The sequence below is a fragment of the Arachis duranensis genome, chromosome 6 (assembly GCF_000817695.3).
Source record: "Arachis duranensis cultivar V14167 chromosome 6, aradu.V14167.gnm2.J7QH, whole genome shotgun sequence".
Classification (NCBI taxonomy): Eukaryota; Viridiplantae; Streptophyta; class Magnoliopsida; order Fabales; family Fabaceae; genus Arachis; species Arachis duranensis.
In genome coordinates, this window is record NC_029777.3 from 83,828,938 (window position 1) to 83,848,626 (window position 19,689).

At 43.1% G+C, this 19,689-nt stretch overlaps 1 protein-coding gene across 1 annotated transcript in view; it reads left to right on the forward strand.

Moving 5' to 3' along the window:
• LOC107494372 (pentatricopeptide repeat-containing protein At1g26900, mitochondrial) overlaps positions 1-19,689 on the forward strand; it is a 46,763-nt gene that overhangs the window by 17,525 nt on the left and 9,549 nt on the right. The gene's annotated exons all lie outside the window — the stretch shown is intronic.

Sequence of the window (19,689 nt, forward strand, 5' to 3'; positions counted from 1 at the left end):
TCTTCGTGGTATAGGCGAGAACTGATGTCGGCATTCAAGAGAATCCGGAAGGTTTAACCTTGTCTGTGGTATTCTGAGTAGGCTTCAATGACTGAATGACTGTGACGTGCTTCAAACTCCTGAGGGCGGGGCGTTAGTGACAGACGCAAAAGAATCGATGGATTCTATTCCGGCCTGACCGAGAACCGACAGCTGAATTCCGCGTGCTGTGACAGAGCATATGCAATCGCTTTCACTGAGAGGATGGGAGGTAGCCACTGACAACGGTGAAACCCTTGCTTAAGCTTGCCATGGAAAGGAGTAAGAAGGATTGGATGAAGACAGTAGGAAAGCAGAGAGACGGAAGAGAAGGCATCTTCATGCGCTTATCTGAAGTTCCTACCAATGAATTACATAAGTATCTCTATCTTTACCTTTGTGTTATTTTCGTTCATCACCATTACCATTTGAGTTTGCCTGACTAAGATTTACAAGATGACCATAGCTTGCTTCAATACTAACAATCTCCATGGGATCGACCCTTACTCACGTAAGGTTTATTACTTGGACGACCCAGTGCACTTGCTGGTTAGTTGTGCGAAGTTGTGTAATGCCATGGTATTGAGCTACCACGTTTTTGGAGCCATTACCGGGGATTATGAGAGTTGTGAAAAAGTATTGTTCACAATTTCGCGCACCAACTACACTGACCTGAACAAGGCGTGTCCAAAAGACCCATATCCACTTCCAAATATTGATACCTATTCCGAGGGTTACCTGAAACTGTAGGTCGATCTCGGACGAGATCTTCTGTCCTGGTCGGAGCTGTTGTGCCCGACTTGTTGAACTTGATAGTGGTGCTGATCCTTCATCCCCAGAGGGTGGGGGGTACCTGCAAGGGACTCCGATGCTTAAGTTAGCAAGGGTATTCAGCAGGTATTGAGAAGAATTAGAGTATAAGTTATACCTGAGTGCTCCAGTGTATTTATAATGGCGTAGAGTGACCTTCTTAGATAAGATAAGTTAGTTATCTTATCTTATCTTTATCTTATCTTCAAGTGGGGTCATCTTATCTTCAAGGGAACCGCCATTCTCTCTGTAGGCTTGGGCTGCCTTAGGATTTGGGGCGTGGTCCTCCATTTGGGCCCTTTTTGGGCTTTTCTGGTGATTTGGTCGAGCTCCTTGAGAAGAGGTCGGATTGTCCTGACCTGAAGAGGTCGGTCGCTTTGTCTGTAGAACATCTCAGGTCGGATAACTCGACGCGGGGTATGAACAGTGCCCCTGCTTGAGCTAGGTCTTTATTGGGAGGTTGAGTCTTAGTTTTTTAGGTCTTCGAACCTTCTCGAGTGAAACCGAACTCGAGCATTTTGTCGACTTTATCCTTGTGGAGTTCCTTTTTGAATGCAGAACGTTTCATTTCCTCTGAGAGCACGCACTTTTGTATTAGCGTCCTAGCCTCGGGAATGCGCAAGGGTTTAAATGCCCTCATTAATTGGTTTTCAATGCCCCGTTTCTTTTCTTTTATTTTGAACTTTACACACAGAAACGATTTTTCCTCTTCTCTGTAACTTCCCCTTTTCTTTCTCACTTTTCTGTTTTAGCCTGTTGTTCCGCCTTTTCGCGTCTTCTCCTTGCGACGTCGCTTGGTGATCGTAGGTGCCCTCTTTGTTTTCGACGACAGCTTTGTCTTCAACCTTGCCTCCGTACGCTTCTCCTTTTTTCAGGTTGGTTCATCTTCTCTTTTGCTTATGTTGTTTTGTTTTCCTGGTACAGTAGGGTTTTTACTTGAATAATTTTTTTTGGAAAGTTTTGAACCTTTTCGCATTTCTATGCTTTTGGTCACTGTGATTTCTGGTTTCTTCTTTTTCAGCGTTTCCTGAATGGTTGAAGCTTCTAGGGTTTCGCATGTTTGTTGCCCGTTTCTATATAGGTAGCTTGTTTGATTTTGAAGAAAGATTATGCCTTTGATAGTTTTTTCATTTGGCATGTTCTTGCTGTTGGGTAGACTGAAATTGTAATTTTGAGATGCGGCTTATTTTGATGACTTTATTTAGTTTGTGGCCTTTCCGAGTGTCGTTTTTGTTGAAATAGAGACTTTATCCTCTTGTTGGGACATGTAGAGATGTAGGTTTGTAGGTTTTCATGAGTCCTTATTCTGCCTCCAAAGGATGCCCCTAGAACTATTTTGGACTAGGTCCTGGGGTTTTCTTTTGTTGCTTTGCGTGGCTTCTTGACACCTATATGCTTTAGTTTTTGAGTTGTCTCCATTTATGCCCGAGTTATTTGATTGGTGTTCCGAGATGTTTTTGAGTAATCCAATCTTCTTTTCTTCTTGTAGGACTAGTTAACCATGTCTTCTCGCAAAAATATTGTTGAAACATCTTCCCAGGTCCCTGAGGGTATGGCCGATTGGGTGGATTCTATGGTCCTCTTGTGCGTCTCATTGGTTGACTCAGAGTTTTGTCAGCAACTTAGGCAGTTTCATAGGATTTTTGGCAACGGTAGTGATGAGAAGAATTATGAGCTCGTATCTCCAACTTCTGACCAAAGGGTTTGCTTTTCTACCCGGATTGCTGGAGAGCGCCCATTTTTCTATGCCTATGACTTCTTTTTTAGTCAAATGAATATTAATCTTCCTTTTACCCCTTTGAGACCAACCTATTATGGTCCTATAATGTAGCTCCATCCCAACTTCACCCCAATTCCTGGGGTTTTATGAAAATCTTTCAGCTGCTGTGTCGTGAGTTTGGTATCCCTACTTCACAATCTCTCTTCTTTTACCTTTTCGTTTTAACAAAGTCTGGTGTAGTGAAGAAGAAAGCTGCTTGGGTTTCTTTCCGAGCTTTCCAGGGAAAAAAGGTTTTTTCCGTGTTTGATGAGTCTTTTTGCGATTTCAAAAATTACTTTTTTAGGATCCGAGCTATTGAAGGAGCTCGGCCCTTTTTTCTGGATGAGAATGATGAGCCCACCTTTCCTTTAGAATGGCAAACGAATGTAGTGGTATCGAAATATTCATGGGAGATGTTAGATGAGGCTAAACAAGCTTTTGTGACTGTGCTGAAAGAAAACTGGGGGCAGCCTCCTCATCTCGACACAAAAATTTTTTTAGCTAACCCCTATCTCCTCCAAGCTGAGCTGGGTAGTGGTCAATTTTTCTATTGATTTTGCTTATCGTTTTGTCGAGTTTGTCTCTTGTGAGATTTCTGTCTGACTCGTAATTTGGTTTCCTGCAGTGACTTTTGTTTGCAGAGATGATTAAGAACAACGAATCCATGAAGGCTTTTAAAAGGGCAAGGAAGGCTATTGCAGCTCAGAATGCCTCAGCCAAGGCGGCCGGGGAGGGATCTTCTCAGGTTTCCTCTAAGCCTTTGGTTACAAGTTCTCTTGGGCCGAGGAAAGTTATCTCCACTCCTCGATTTCGTTTAATTGATCCTTTACAAGCTTCTGCTGGTACCTCCTCTCCTTCTGCCGCTCCTCCTCCCAAGAGACCTCGAACTGTCGAGCCTTTTAATCTTGGTGCTCCTGACTTTGATGCTGTTGGGTTTGTAGATCAACAGATTGCTCCCTATGGTGTCATGCCTACTGAGGATGTATCCATTCTTCGTCATTTAGACTTCATTACTCGGAGTGGTATTACACTGGCACACATGGGAGCGACTTTATGCCGGACTGCTCAAGATCTTCCTATCCATGCTACCAAGGCTTTTATGGAGGAGGCGAAATCGGAGTTTGACCGAATTAAGGGTTTGAAGGAGGAACTCAAGGTGAAAGTGGCGAAGCTGGAAAAGGAGTTGAAGGGGGAAAAGGCTCGGGCTATTGGTCTGGCGGCTGCTGTGCAACTGGCCGAGGATACGGCGTTAAAACATAAGGATAGCTATGTTACTACTTATAGAGAGATGATGGAGCTCAATGGTAGCTTGGAATCTGTTCGGGCTGATTATACCGAACTTCAAAGTCATCTTGTAGGCAGTGTTACTGCTGCTTATGAGAATCTGAAGGAGCAAGTTCGAGTTCTTGCGCCAGATCTCGACTTTTTCCTTTTTAGTCTGGACAACATTGTTAGGGTTGGTAAGATTGTCCCTGACGATCCTAATGATGATGATGATGATCGTCCTTCACTGCCCGCTACCAAGACCTTTGTTGCGCTGACTTCTCCGACTTCCACTGCTGAGATCCATCACCCAGAGGGGGAATCGGATTGCCAAATCTTGAACCGGGATAATGGGACGGTGGACGCGGTGCTTCTTCAGACTCGCCCTCCTTCACCCCGAGTTGATGCTGCTGAGAAGCCTTCGGATGTTAACTGAATTTTCTTCTTGCTCGTTGTAGATAGCCCGGCTTGTGGGCCTTTAAAACTCTTTATTTTGTAAATGATATTTTGATGACTGTTGATACCCTTTTAGTTGCTTTGTTTAGCAACTTAAAAAAAAGAGTAGTTTCCAAATTTTTCGGGGTTGCTTCTGGTGGCCTCTGAAGTTTGCCTTTTATCTTAACTAGCAGTTTTTATATCGGGCCTGCTTGCACTCGGCTTAGTACCTTTTCTAGGTCTTGGGAGCGGTTTAGAACTTTTTCTTTTGGCTGATCTCTCTGGATTGGCTTGTTTTCTTTGATGCTATTTTCAGCAATTTGTTTTGTCCTTTGGTTCGCTGTGGTTGCTGATTTTGTTACGTTGATTTGTCTAAAGAGTTGTTAGCGACCCTCTTTTAGGGGTTACTTTTGCAAAGTTATGTTTCGGGCTGGCTTCGTCTAGTCGGGCCACGTCGAGTTACTTTGTAATCCTCTTTTTGGACTTTTGTTCAGGTCTCTTTCAGGGATTACCTTTGTAGCTTTATCTTTCGGGCCAACTTTGTTATGTCGGGCCCTGTCGAGTTACTTTGTAATCCTCTTTCTTGGACCCTGTTCGGGTCTCTTTCAGGGATTATCTTTGTAATTTTATCTTTTTGGACTGACTTTGTCATGTCGGACCCTGTCGAGTTACTTGGTAATCCTCTTTCTTGGACCTTGTTCAGGTCTCTTTCAGGGATTACCTTTGTAGCTTTATGTTTTGGGCCGACTTTATTATGTCGGGCTCTGTCGAGTTACTTGTTAATCCTCTTTCTTGGACCTTGTTCAGGTCTCTTTCTTGGACCTTGTTCAGGTCTCTTTCAGGGATTATCTTTGTAACTTTATCTTTTGGGCCGACTTTGTCATGTCGGGCCACGTCGAGTTACTTGGTAATCCTCTTTTTTGGACCTTGTTCAGGTCTCTTTCAGGGATTACCTTTGTAACTTATTTGTAGGAGTCCGACTTTCATCATGTCAGACTCTTCTAAGTTATAGTAATCCTCTTTTATAGGGCTGGCCAGCCTCTTTCTAGGGCTTTACTTATAACTTTGGTTATTGTAGCTGGTCTGACTTCTTTATGTCGGCCAGTCTTTAAGTTATTTTATAGCAATCCATTTTATTAGGACCTCGTCAGGTCCTTTCTATGGATCACTTTCTATAACTTCTTGCATTATTCTATTTTCATCTTTGCCGATTTTGTAGAGTTTGGTTTTTAACCCTTATTTGGTCGACCTTTTAATGAATTTGGTTTTCATCTTTGGTCTTTATCGTGATCGCGCAGTGAATTTGATTTTCACTTTCTGTCGATCTGTAGCTTTATAATCGGACGATGAATGTTTCAGAATAATGCGGCTTGAGCGTTTGTAGAAAATCTAAACAACTTTTATTAAAAGAAAATGCAAATATATACATGCGGGGGGTTAATTTTCTAAGTCGGGTGATTCGTAGGTCTTGGCTTGACGCCTCGTTAAAAAACCTTTTCAGGAAAAAGAGTGCGCCTTGTCCAAGGTCCTTTATCATCCTTAACTATAGTACCTTCTTAGGTTGCAGGCGTGCATGACCTAGGAAGCTCTCGCCCGTCGAGTTCGAAAAGCCTGTAGTAGCCCTTTCCCAACACTTCTATGACTCGGTAGGGTCCTTTCCAATTTGCTGCCAGCTTTTCTTCTCCAGGTCGAGTTGTTCCAATATCATTTCGGATTAGGATAAGGTCGTTCTCGGTGAAAACTCGCTGTACTACCTTTTGATTGTATCTTGCAGCCATTCGTCGTTTTAATGCTTCCTCCCTGATCCTTGCTCTTTTCCGGACATCCGGGAGTAGGTCGAGTTCTTCCTTTTGAATTTGGGAGTTGGCTTCTTCACTATAGTGGACCACTCTTGGCGACCTTTTTTCGATCTCCACTGGGATCATTGCCTCCATTCCGTATGCTAATCAGAAGGGTGATTCCTTTGTGGTGGAGTGTGGCGTTGTTCGATATGCCCATAGGACTTGTGGGAGCTCCTCGGCCCAGGCTCCCTTTGCGTCCTGTAACCTCCATTTCAGCCCGGCCAGTATGACTTTTTTGGCAGCTTCTACTTGTCCATTGGCTTGTGGATGTTCTACGGAAGTGAATTGCTGTTTTATGTTCAAGTCGGCCGCTAGCTTTCTGAAGCCTGCATCTGTGAACTGGGTACCATTGTCTGTGGTGATGGAGTATGGAACCCCGAACCTCATGACGATGTTCCTATATAGGAATTTTCGACTTCTTTGAGCAGTAGCATTAGCTAGAGGTTCTGCCTCGATCCATTTTGTGAAATAGTCTATCCTCACTATGAGGAATTTGACTTGTCCTGATCCCTACGGGAAGGGTCCGAGAAGGTCGAGTCTCCATTTTGCGAATGGCCAAGGTGAAGTTATGCTGATGAGCTCCTCTGGTGGGGCGATGTGAAAGTTGGCATGTTTCTGACATGATGGACATGTCTTTACAAACTCTGTGGCTTCCTTTTGTAGAGTTGGCCAGTAAAACCCTGCGCGAAGTACTTTTTTGGTGAGTGCCTGTGCTCCTAGGTGATTGCCACAAATGTCACTGTGTACTTCTTCTAAGACTTCCTTTGTGTTAGAAGTCGGTATGCATTTTAACAATGGTGTTGAAATCCCTCTTTTGTATAGAGTATTGTTTATGATAGTGTAGTATTGTGCCTCCCGTTTCAACCTTTTTGCTTCCTTTTCTTCTGTGGGAAGTGCTTCTATTTTGAGGTAGTTAATTATGGGAGTCATCCATCCTTGATCTTGACCTGTTATGGTCAGGACTTTTTCTTCTTCCGAGATTGATGGATTTTGTAGAATTTCTTGGATGAGGCTTCTATTGTTGCCTCCTGGTTTGGTGCTGGCTAGTTTTAAGAGTGCGTCAGCTCAGGCGTTCTGTCCTCGGGGTATATGACGGATCTCATATTTTCTGAGTTGTCCAAGCTATTCCCTGGTTCTGTCCAAGTACTTTTTCATAGCGGGGTCTTTGGTTTGATAGCTTTCTGTTATTTGCGAAGTGACTACCTGTGAGTCACTGAAGATGATAAGCTTTTGAGCTCCAACCTCCTTAGCCAGCTTCAAACCAGCTAGCAGTGCCTCGTATTCCGCTTGGTTGTTTGAGGCATGGAACCCAAATTTGAGGAAGAGTTTGATTTGGGTTCCTTGGTCGCTTTCAATTATCACACCCGCGCCGCTTCCAGCTTTGTTTGAGGACCCGTCCACGTAGAGATTCCATTCTGTGGAGGGGTTTTTGGTGTATCTGTAAATTCTGCAATGAAGTCGGCCAGGTATTGTGATTTGATGGCTGTTCGAGCTTCGTATTGAAGATCGAATTCGGACAACTCAACTGTCCATTGCAAGATTCTGCTTGCCAGGTCTGTTTTCTGTAAGATCTCTTTTATGGGCTGGTTGGTCTGGACCCTGATAGTGTTGGCTTGGAAGTATGGGCGAAGTCGCTGAGATGTTAGTATGAGAGCGTAGCCAAACTTCTCTGGTAGTTTAGCTCGGCTCCCTGTAGCGCTTTATTGATGAAGTATACGGGTTGCTGCCCGTTGTCGTCTTCTCAGACCAGTGCGGAGACTACTGCCCGACTTCCTACTGCGAGGTACAATATGAGTGGTTCTCCTTCCCGTGGCCGAGTTAGGATAGGTGGCTGTCCCAGGAACCTTTTGAAATCTTGGAAGGCTTGCTCGCACTCCGTTGTCCATTCAAACTTCTTTCCATTCCTTAGAGTGGCGTAGAAGGGGAGAGATCTTATTGCCGATCCGGCTAGAAATCTGGACAAGGCTGCCAACCTTCCGTTGAGTTGTTGTACCTCTTTGACACAAGTTGGACTCTTCATGTCGAGTATGGCCCGGCATTTATCCGGGTTTGCCTTGACTCCTCTCTACGTGAGCATAAAACCCAGGAATTTGCCAGCTTCTAATGCGAAGGTGCATTTTGCGGGATTGAGTCGCATGCCATGCCGTCTTATAGTGTCGAACACTTGGGTTAGGTTAGACAATAGCGTCTCTTCCTTTTGTGTCTTTATTAGCATGTCGTTTACGTAGACTTCCATGATTTTTTCGATGTGATCTGAAAAGACCTTATTCATTAATCTCTGATAAGTAGATCCCGCATTTTTAAGACCAAAAGACATGACGATGTAGCAGTAGTTTACTTTTGGGGTTAAGAAGGAAGTTTTTTCTTGGTCGGGTGGATACATTGGGATTTGATTGTATCCTGAATATGCGTCCATAAACGAGAGGTATTTATATCCGGAGGAGGCATCGACCAGTGCGTTGATACTTGGGAGTGGATAAGGATCTTTTGGGTAGGCTTTGTGGAGGTCGGTGTAGTTAGTGCACATTCGCCACTTTTCGTTTGATTTTTTCACCAAGACGAGGTTAGCAAGCCATAGTGGGTATTTGACTTCTCTTATGAATCTTGCCTCCAGTAGAGCTTGTACCTGCTCTTCCACAGCTTGAGAGCGTTCTGGTGCGAGCTTTCTACGCCTCTACTGTACTGGCCGAGATCCTGGGTAGACTGCTAGCTTGTGGCACATTAACTTAGGATCTCTGTCTGGCATGTCTGCGGCCTTCCACGCAAAGAGGTCGACGTTATCTCGTAAGAACTGTATGAGTGACTCTTTTATGTCTCCTTTTAGGATTGTACCGATATTGGTCGTTTTGTCCGAGGTGTCCTCGATCTGAACTTTCTCTATTTCACCTTCAGGTTGTGGGCGGAGTTCTTCCCGCCTCTGAACTCCACCGAGTTTGATTGTGTAGAATTCTTCTCCTTTGCCTTTGAGGTTTAGACTTTCATGGTAACATCGGCGTGCCGTCTTCTGGTCTGCCTTTATTTTGGCTATCCTTTCTGTAGTTGGGAATTTCATGCATAGATGCGGGGTCGAGACTATCGCGCCGAGCTGATTCAATGTTGTCTGACCTATTAAGGCGTTGTAGGCTGAACTTACGTCGACCACGATGTAATCTATCTTGAGTGTTCCTGACTGGTTTCCTTTTCTGAAGGTCGTGTGTAGCGAGATGTATCCAAGCGGTTAAACCGGGGTGTCTTCTAGTCCGAACAGACTGTTCAGATATGCTCTCAGTTCTTTTTCTTCCAAGCCGAGTTTGTCGAAGGCAGTTTTGAACAGATTGTCGGCGGAGCTCCCTTGGTCTATGAGTGTGCGTTGGAGATTTGCGTTTGCCAGTATAATAGTGATGACTATGGGATCGTCGTGTCCTGAGATGATACCAGATGCGTCTTCTTTGGTGAAAGTAATCACTGGGATGTCGGGTGCTTCCTCTTTTCCTCCAACATGGTATACGTCTTTAAGATGTCTTTTGCGAGATGATTTAGAGATTTCTCCCCCTGCAAATCCGCCGTGTATCATGTGAACATGTCTTTCTGGTGTTCGAGATGATCGCTCATTTTTTCCGACATCTTCTGCTCTTCTTCTTTTCCTTTGTTCATCGTCCCGGGTGGCTATATACCGATCTAGCTTTCCCTCTCTTACTAGTTTTTCTATGATATTTTTTAAATCGAAACACTCATTGGTGGAATATCCACGGATTTGATGATATTCACAATATTCAGCTCGATTTCCTCCCCCTTTTTTGCCCTTGAGCGGTCGAGCTGGAGGTATTTTTTCATTGTTGCAAACCTCTTTGTAGACATCCACAAGAGACACCCGAAGGGGGGTATAATTGTGGTATTTTTTATTTTTTCTTCATGTCGATCTTCCTTCTTTTTGGACTCTTTGTCCTTATCCCGAGAGGTGAATCCAGATTTCGAGGTCTCTCCTAGTCGAGAGTTTTCCTCCATGTTGATGTACTTCTCCGCTCGTTCTTGTACTTCATCTAGAGATATGAGATGTTTTTTCAATATAGATTGACTAAAAGGTCCCTCTCGCAAGCCATTGATGAGGCCCATAATGGCAGCCTCTGTTGGTAGGTTCTGTATGTTGAGGCATGTTTTATTGAACCTTTCCATGTAGTTGCAGAGAGTTTCTCATTCTCCTTGCCTGATTCCTAGTAGACTTGGAGCGTGCTTAGCTTTGTCTTTTTGGAAGAAGAATCTGGCCAAAAAATTTTTGGCCAAGTCGTCAAAACTCGAGATGGATTTAGGAGGTAGATTGTCGAACCACTTAATTGCTGTCTTTGTCAAAGTAGTTGGAAAGGCTTTACAACGAACTGCATCTGAGGCATCGGTAAGGTACATTCTACTTCTGAAATTGCTGAGATGATGGCCGAGATCTGTAGTGCCGTCATATAAGGTCATATCTGGGAGTTTAAACTCTTTTGCGATTTTGGTCTTCATGATCTCCTTGGTGAATGGATCTTGTTCCTTGCAGGAGCTATCCTCAGGAGAGGATCAGTTGGCTTTGGTCTTGATATCGGCTTCAAGTTTTAAGAGCTTCAAGTTTTAAGAGTTTGTAGGTCTTTCTCGGCCTCTCGTTGAGGTAGGTCTTCTTCTTCAAGTTGTTTTAAACGGTCTTGAAGTGCATCCATGGCTCCCGCGTTTGGAGAGTCCTTTTTGTTATTAAGTTGGGAAGTATCCTTTGGCGTGGTGTCCGTGTTTTTGTGCGGTGTTCTATCCTCTATATCCGAAGTGTGGTTGTTGTCATGGTCGTCCGCCATGATGATGGGATGACTTCCAGGATCCCCAACAATGGCGCCAATGTTCCGAGGGTTACCTGAAACCGTAGGTCAATCTCGGACGAGATCTTCTGTATTGGTCGGAGCTGTTGTGTCCGACTTGTTGAACTTGGTGGTGGTGCTAATCCTTCGTCCCCGGAGGGTGGGGTGTACCTGCAAGGGACTCCGATGCCTAAGTTAGCAAGGGTATTAAGCAGGTATTGAGTAGAATCAGAGTATGAGTTATACCTGGGTGCTCCAGTGTATTTATAATGGCGTAGAGTGACCTTATAAGTTAGTTATCTTATCTTATCGTTATCTTATCTTCAAGTGAGGTCATCTTATCTTTAAGGAAACTGCCCTTCTCTCTTTAGGCTTGGGCTGCCTTGGTAATTGGGGCGTGGTCCTCCATTTGGGCCCTTTTTGGGCTTTCCTGGTGATTTGGCCGAGCTCCTTAAGAAGAGGTCAGATTTTCCTGACCTGAAGAGGTCGGTCGCTTTGTCTATAGAACATTTTGGATCGGATAACTCGACCCAGGGTATGAACAATACCCTAGTAGATTCTAGCTCGGGATATCAATACTTGTCGTTTATGGATGCATACTCGGGATATAACCAAATTTCGACGTACAAGCCGGATCAAGAAAAAACATCTTTCCCCACTCCTTGAGCGAATTATTGCTATGTGGTTATGCCTTTTGGGTTAAAAAATACAGGAGCCACATATCAAAAGATGATGAATAAGGTGTTTGCACCTCACCTTGGAAATCTAATGGAAGTATATGTAAACGACATGTTAGTAAAAACCAAAGATGAGGCCGACCTTTTGACTGACCTCTCGCAAGTCTTCAACACCATTAGGACGCACGGGATGATATTAAATCCCGCAAAGTGCACCTTCGCGGTGGAGGCTGAAAAATTTTTAGGGTTTATGCTAACACAAAGGGGGATTGAAGTCAACCCCGACAAGTGTAGATCAGTCCTAGAAATGAAAAGCCCGACTTGCTTAAGGGAGGTCCAGCAGCTAAATGGCTGACTTGCAGCCCTTTCCAGGTTCTTGGCAGGATCAATATTAAGATCCCTACCACTTTTCTCCCTACTAAGAAAAGGATGCCAATTCGAGTGGACTCTTGAATGCAAAGAAGCCTTCCAGGAGTTCAAAAGGTTTTTGAGCCAACCTCCCATTCTGACCGACCTAAAGTCAGGGAAGAACTCATCCTGTATTTGTCCGTAGCTGACAAAGCTGTAGCATCAGCTCTAATACGGGAAGACTAGGTCAGGCAACATCTAGTATATTTCACCAGCAAGGTTCTACAAGGCCCCGAGTTAAGGTATCAAAAACTTAAAAAGTTTGCGTATGCCTTAATAGTAGCGTCTCGAAGGCTATGACCTTATTTCAAACTCACACAATAAGAGTTCGAACGAACCAGCTCATGAAGCATATTCTTCAAAAAATAGACATTGTGAGCAGAATGTTTCAATGGGCTATATAGCTATCCGAGTTCGATCTCAAGTATGAAACTCGGACAGCAATTAAACCCCAATGCCTCACTGATTTTGTAGCAGAATATGGAGGAGATCAAGAAGAAGCCTCCACAGCTTCGAAACTATATGTGGATGGCTTTTTCAACAAAATCAAAAGTGGTACGGGCATAATATTGGCAAATTAAGAGGGAACCAAAATAGAGATCTCCCTCAAATTTGAATTTCCGGCTCCCAATAATCAGGCAAAATATGAAGCCTTGATCGTCAGGTTGAAGCTAGCAGAGGAAGTCGGTGCGACCAAAGTAGACGTGTTCAGCGACTCTCAGGTGGTGACCTCTCAAATCAATGAGGAGTATCAGGCTAAAGACCCCAATATAAAGAGGTACTTGGACAAAATCTTGGAACATCTTAAGCGGTTCTCAAATACCGAGGTCAAACACATAACTCGGGACCTCAACAGCAGAGCGGACGCCCTCTCTAAGTTAGCAAGTACCAAGCTAAGAGGAAATAATAGGAGCCTGATTCAAGAAATTCTCCAGGAATCCGCTGTCATGAAAATAGAGGCTAAACAAGATGTCCTTGAAGTATCCGAATTAGACCTCGAATGGATGAACTCACTAATCGAATACATAAAATTTGGCATTCTATCCAAGGAGGAGAAAGAGGCCGAGAAAATCCGGAGGGAAGCACAGAGCTACACCTTGGTAAAGAATATCCTCTACAAAAGAGAAATATCCATACCATTGTTGAAGTGTGTCCCGACCTCAAGGACGACGGAGGTCTTAGAGGAAATACACAATGGTATTTGTGGAAATCACCTCGAAGCAAGGTCTTTGGCTAGGAAAGTTGTCCGAGCCGGGTTCTATTGACCAACCTTGCAGAAAGATGCCACCGAGTTTGTAAAAAAGTGTCAGCCATGCCAAATGCATGCAAACTTTCACCTCGCTCCCCCCGAGGAAATCATCAGCATAACTTCTCCATGACCTTTTGCAAAATGGAGATTGGACCTACTCGGACCATTCCCCCAAGCACCTGAACAAGTGAAGTACTTAATAGTGGGAGTGGACTACTTTATGAAGTGGATCAGAGCCATTGGCCACTATCATAGACTAGAGGAGTCGAAAGTTCCTCTACAAGAATATCATTACAAGGTTTGGAGTTTCCCACTCCATCACCACTGATAATGGTACCCAGTTCACCGACTCCACGTTTAGAAACCTGGTAGCCAGCATGAAGATCAAACATTAGTTCACCTCGGTTGAACACCCACAAGCAAATGGGCAAGCTAAGGCAGCCAACAAAGTTATACTGGCCGGGTTAAAGAAAAGGTTGCAAGATGCAAAGGGAGCCTGGGTTGAAGAACTCGCTCAAGTGTTATGTGTCTATCGGACTACGCCTCAGTCTGCAACAGGAGAAACACCCTTCCAACTTGCTTATGGCATAGAAGCCATGATACCAGTTGAAATCAACGAGTAAAGTCCAAGGGTGGGGTTCTATGATGAAGTCGACAACATTCAGGCACATAAAGAAGAACTAGAATTACTCCCTGAAGTCTGAGAACAAGCCCAGATAAGGGAAGCAGCGCTGAAGCAAAAGATGACAAACAGATACAACAAGAAAGTCATTCGAAGAACCTTCACCTTAGACGATTTGGTCCTGATTAGAAATGGCATCGGTGTTAACAAGTCGGGTGAAGGAAAGCTCGCTGCTAATTGGAAAAAGGGCCATATAAGATAAGCGAGGTCCTAGGAAAGGGATATTACAAAGTATCCGATTTGAGTGGTGCCGAGCTCCCAAGGTCGTGACATATTTGTAACATGAAGAGGTACTATAGCTAGAAGCGAACTCCACTCCCTGATGTACTCTTTTTTCCCGACTTCACGGTTTTTTTCCAGAAAAGGGTTTTCCTAAAAGGAGTTTTTAACGAGGCATCAAAGTGGAGGCTAAGGGTTAATAACTCTTAAAATCCTTTAGTAGCTAAGAGCAAAAGCTACCTACATCAAAAAATAAATATTTATTTTATTTCTCTATAATTCCATTACTATTACCATTATTCTACGAAACGCACCAACTTAAACTCGAAAAAAACGTGAAAATCTCATGCCCGACCTAAGTGGTCAGCAGGATAAAACGACGAGGTACAAGTCGGTGTAAAGAGGTTACAAAAGACGATCATGATAACTCGAGAAAATTTCGACCTACTAATCGAAAACCCGAGAAGAATTGAAATGCATCACAAAAATAACCTAAGTCATGAGAACAATTCAAAATAAGCAAAACTTGAATTTGTGAGGAATACAAAAGAGATAAGAAAATCTATCAAAGGACAAAAAGCAAAGGCTGTTTAGAGTCCTCGGAAAATCTTACAGTAACTTAGACAAAAACAGCTTGCTTAGTAAAAAAGATTTTTTCACAAAAACCTTATAAACATCACAGCAAAGCATGCACACACAAAATATTTCTCAAAAGCCCTTATCCAAAAAATGGTGAATTAAAAACGCAATTTTTTGTTAACGACCGTGAAAAGGTCGAAAAAAGAGTCAAGTACAACCACCACAAACACATAAAAGATAAATTGTTTAAAGAGGGGCCCACAAGCCAGGCCCTAAGTAGCTCAAATCAATTGGAAGGAGGATTAGAATCACCAAGAGGAAGGGAGTTCGGATCTGCAGCAGGGGAGGTAGGAGCGGTCTCTTCGACAGCAGTGGTCGGAGTTTCTGAAGACGTCGGCAGGAATCCCTCCTGCTGCTCCTCATGAGGAGGAGACTCAACAACCCTTTGTCCCCCGAGTCTTTAGTTTGGAGTCTGTCTCAGGACGAGGAGGGGAGACAATAGCTCCATCAACAATAATCTTGTCGGGATGGAGAGGAGAAAGGTCAAAGCCAGGAGCAATAACTCCGACTTGTTCCTTAAACCCCCTCCAAGCCTCCTCCGAGCTTTCAACAATTGAGTCCTCCAACTCTGATAAACTTCCCGACCTTTCTCCAGCTCCCATTGAAGATTAATATTTTCAGAAAAGACCTTGACATAGTTCTACTCTGTCTTCTCCTTTAGGCCTTCTGCCATGGCACACTGACCCATTAGCTTCTTCTCCCTCTCCTGAAGCCGAGTCAGCTCATCCTTCATCCAGGCAACCTCCTCTTGGAGCCGCTTCTCTTCCCCTTGATATAAGACAATCCTCCTCTCAAGTTCCTCTACAGTCCTTTGGGAAGAACCCAAGAAATTTAAAGGAGTTTTGTCCAAAATATCAAGGAGAGCAGTGCAGACTCCAGCAGTTCGAACGCCCTCCCAAACCATAATTTGAAGATAATTTCGAAGGGAAGCATCATCCATAGCGATTTCGCTATGAGGAAAAATGTGCTTCCGAGCGAATTTGGGATGGGGGGATAGGAGGAGGAAGAGGAGAAGCAGAGGCAGAGGTTACCAAAATAGGGCGAGAGGAGGTCCCCGAATCATGAATAGGAGGAGGAGAAACGCCAACAGCCCCAATCTTAGCCACATTGGTTCGGGCACGAGCTCTTCTCTTGGCATCCTGGACTTTCTGGTAGGAAGCACTGGATCCACTCTTCACCATTTCTGAAAAGAAGAAACAAGCAATTAGTCTACAAGTCGGAAAACATCACAAGTCGGAACCTTCAGAAACGACTACAAAATCTACCTAGTTGGGTCCGCACAAAACTCAAGAGACCCCAGAAGAAACTTCTTGGTATCCAGATTAGGGGCTTTTCCCCAAGCTTCTGGGAAAAACCCCACTATGGCCTCCTCAATCTCGTCCAAATCATCCAGGCCATACTTCTCGATAGGGGAGGCCTCCATCCAATAAAGAGGAAATCAGGGATAATTGCTCTCATCAAGAAAAAAAGGATAGTGACCCACTACAGCTTGGACTTTGAAGAAAAAGTTTTTAAAGTCATGGAAGGATTCGTCAAAAATAGAAAAGACTTTCCGACCCTGAATAGCCCGGAAAGACACCTATTGTTGCTTATTAGTTTGAGCACTAAATGGCTTTGGTCAGATGAAAAAGATCTTTAAAGAAGTCGAAAATTCTAGCTCTCGGCTGACAAGTTGGTAAATTTTCATAAAACCCCAAGAGTTGGGGTGGAGCTGGGTAGGAGCAACTCGGCAATGAGACAATACCCTCATTTCAAAATCAGAAAAAGGCAGAAAAACTCCCAGACGGGTGAAAAGGCAATCATACATAAAGAAAAAAGTGAGGGTCAGAATGAGCAACTCTCCCGAAACAAACCTGGTCTTCAGGACCCGGGACTACCAACTCGTATTTTTGCTCATCAACCTCATCGCCACAAATCCTATGGTGGGTGCGAAGGTCGGTGATATAATCAGTGTCTACTAAAGGATTTTCTTCCAATACGGTATCGTCTACCCATCTCGAAAGGGACTCAGGGATGTGGGAAGACATTTTTCCAACAAAAAAGAAGTAGGTATAAAAGTGATAAGACCTACAAAAAAAAAGATAATAAAAAACGGGGCTCCTAAAGACAAAGTAGCCTTTCTCTAAAAAAGCAAAATAAGGAATAGAATTGCCAAACCGACTAATAGACTTACAAAGGTACTAACACCTCGAACAGGGAATCGTAAAAGCATGAAAAAACTCCTCCAACATGCAAAGCAAAGCATAACTGATAGAAGAAGATATAGAAGGGACTAACCTTTGTAGACTTAAAGAGGAGCAGGCACAGTAGCAACGAAGCACTCCGAAAAGGAAGGCTAAAGAATTTTTCTTTTGAATGAGAGAGAACAAAGAGTGTAGGCAAGAAGCTTCAGAAGACGAAAGAAAAACAGAGAAAAGAGAGGGAAAAAGTATTTATAACACGCTAGGGGCACAATGGTAAATTGATGCGATCATTAAAGAAATGCGCCGTTACCAATGTAACTTCCCCCGCATGTAAATACAAAACCCCAAATGACGCGACGTTTGATTAGACAAGGCGGTTAAAGAAACCTAAAATCACGTCGGCTCTAAACCAAAAAACACGTCGGTTCTCAAACAAATCCGAGCTCAATTAATACTCGAATCCAACTCATAAGCAAAGAGATCGGACTCGAGTAGGGGCACTGTTCATGTCCTAACCCAACACTATGGTCCAGGCCCAAATAAACCAAAAAGGCCCAATCTAAAGATTGGTCTTCACCACTCACCCGATCTCTTCCAAAGAGGTCGGGTTCGACAGAGACTCCTCCCCAAAGAGGTCGGGATCGAGGTGAGCTAGCAGGTAACACTTATTCAAATAAGTAACTGCCCCTGAAATCTCTCAACCCACTTCTAGAAGTCATATCTCAACAACCCTAAGATAAAGAGATGGTTATCCACCTTCAAAAGTGGAACTACTCCAACGGTGGTTATTGGATCACCACTATAAATACACTGATACCTCTCAGGTATCTCTAAGTTTCGATACTCTCCAAACCTGCTAAACCCCTAGCTAACTTAGGCATCGGAGTGTCTTTGCAGGTACCACACCCCATTCCTCAAAAACACACAACTCGGACGGCGGCTCCCGAACGTGAACAAGTCGGAGACTACCTTCCATTGACACTTGGGCCAATCCTTCAAGCCCAAACCACCTATCTCAGGTTACCTACGTAACAATTATTTTATTGATATTTAAAATATGGGTCCTAATTTTTTTAATCTCTTTCATCCCATAAAAAAAAAATTATAAACTTACATCGTTACCATATAATTCACCTTTGGGAAAATACCTTGGCCTCCCAATTAAATGAGGAATATCAAAGTGCAAATTTTTGAAATGAATGGAGAAAAATGTTATCGGGAAGACAGAAAATAAGGATGAATATAGAGTGAATTCAATCTGCAAACCCTGTAGTGTTTATTCAAATCCGATCTAAAAGTTGCAAAAAGAGATCAAATCTACAAGATTATTGGATCAGATCTGATCCGTACACTAATTGGATCGGGTTGTGAATTTTAGGTAGATACTCCTAGATATGTAGATCTAAAAAAATAAATAAAAATGTAAATAATTATAATCTAATCAGTCATAACCCTATTTTTCTTTCCCCTCCCAATCGTTGCTTCCCCTCACTGCCTTACTCCCTTTCTTCACGGTCACCGACCATTACTGCCCATCATCTGTGTTGTGTTGTTGGCGTCGTTGGAATCGTCGATTATCTCACTACCTCTCCTCAGTTGCCAAAATCGAAGCCCACTTCACTTCCTTTGATCACTTCCCTGATTCTCTATCGTGTGTGTTCCTTGTTGGCACCATGTCAATTCTTATCTTCTCCGTTGCCTGTGTTCCTTAATGGCAAAACCTTGGTTCCCTGCTTTTCGATTTCGTCTCTGATTGCGTTCTACTTCCAATCAGGTTCTGATTCGCTTTTCTTTCTTCAATCAAAACTTTTATTTTCCTAAGCTAGCTATACTACTTCAAAATCTTAAATATGTATGGCTTGTTTTTGTTGATTTTTGTTAGAACCATATTTTTGGAGTCTATGCTATGAGAATCGTGCAGAACCTTATCTTTTCGGCACCTAAGCTCTTCCCTTATTCCCGAATTCCCTCTTTTTTAGACTTCATCAGTGAGTTCTAAGGATGAAAACAGCTTAGGTTAGGTTAGAATTTACTCTTTACCGGTCATGTTTGTAATAGAGTATATTAACCTAAACTTGGCTGTAGTTTGATATAAGTTTTTTAATGAGTAGTGAATCTGACTTATTGTTAAATCTCACCTAATTTAAAGTCTGTCAATAGATCTTTTTTTTTATGAAATAATTAAATTTAAGATATAATTTAAAATTATTTTATTTGACTGATTTTTTATATTTTAACATAAAAGATTAAAAATATTAAAAAATAAAAATACACATATATAATTAAAGAGATAAATAATTTAATGAATAAAAATATTTTAATATTATAAAAGATCCAAATTAAATTCTTCTAATTACATTTTTTAATACACAGCCTCCCTCTTCACTGTCGTCTCTCGCATTCCCTCTCTCTCTCGCAGCAGTGCACAGCAGACGTAGCGGCGGCGTCTCCCTCGCACCGGCGTCTCCCTAGCACCGGCGTTCCTGCCTCTCTCTCCCTCAAAACTCGGATCGAAGTCCAACCAAGAGCCCAGAAAGCACCGGAATCACCGGCAGCGACGACAACTCGGCTCTCCCTCTCTCATAGCTTTCTGTAAGGAGGAAAGAAATTAGAACAGGAAAGAATTAATGGATCAGAGAGAAATTAGGAAAAATCATGAGGGAGAGAGATAATTCCATGAAGGGAATTCCAGAAAAAGAACTATATT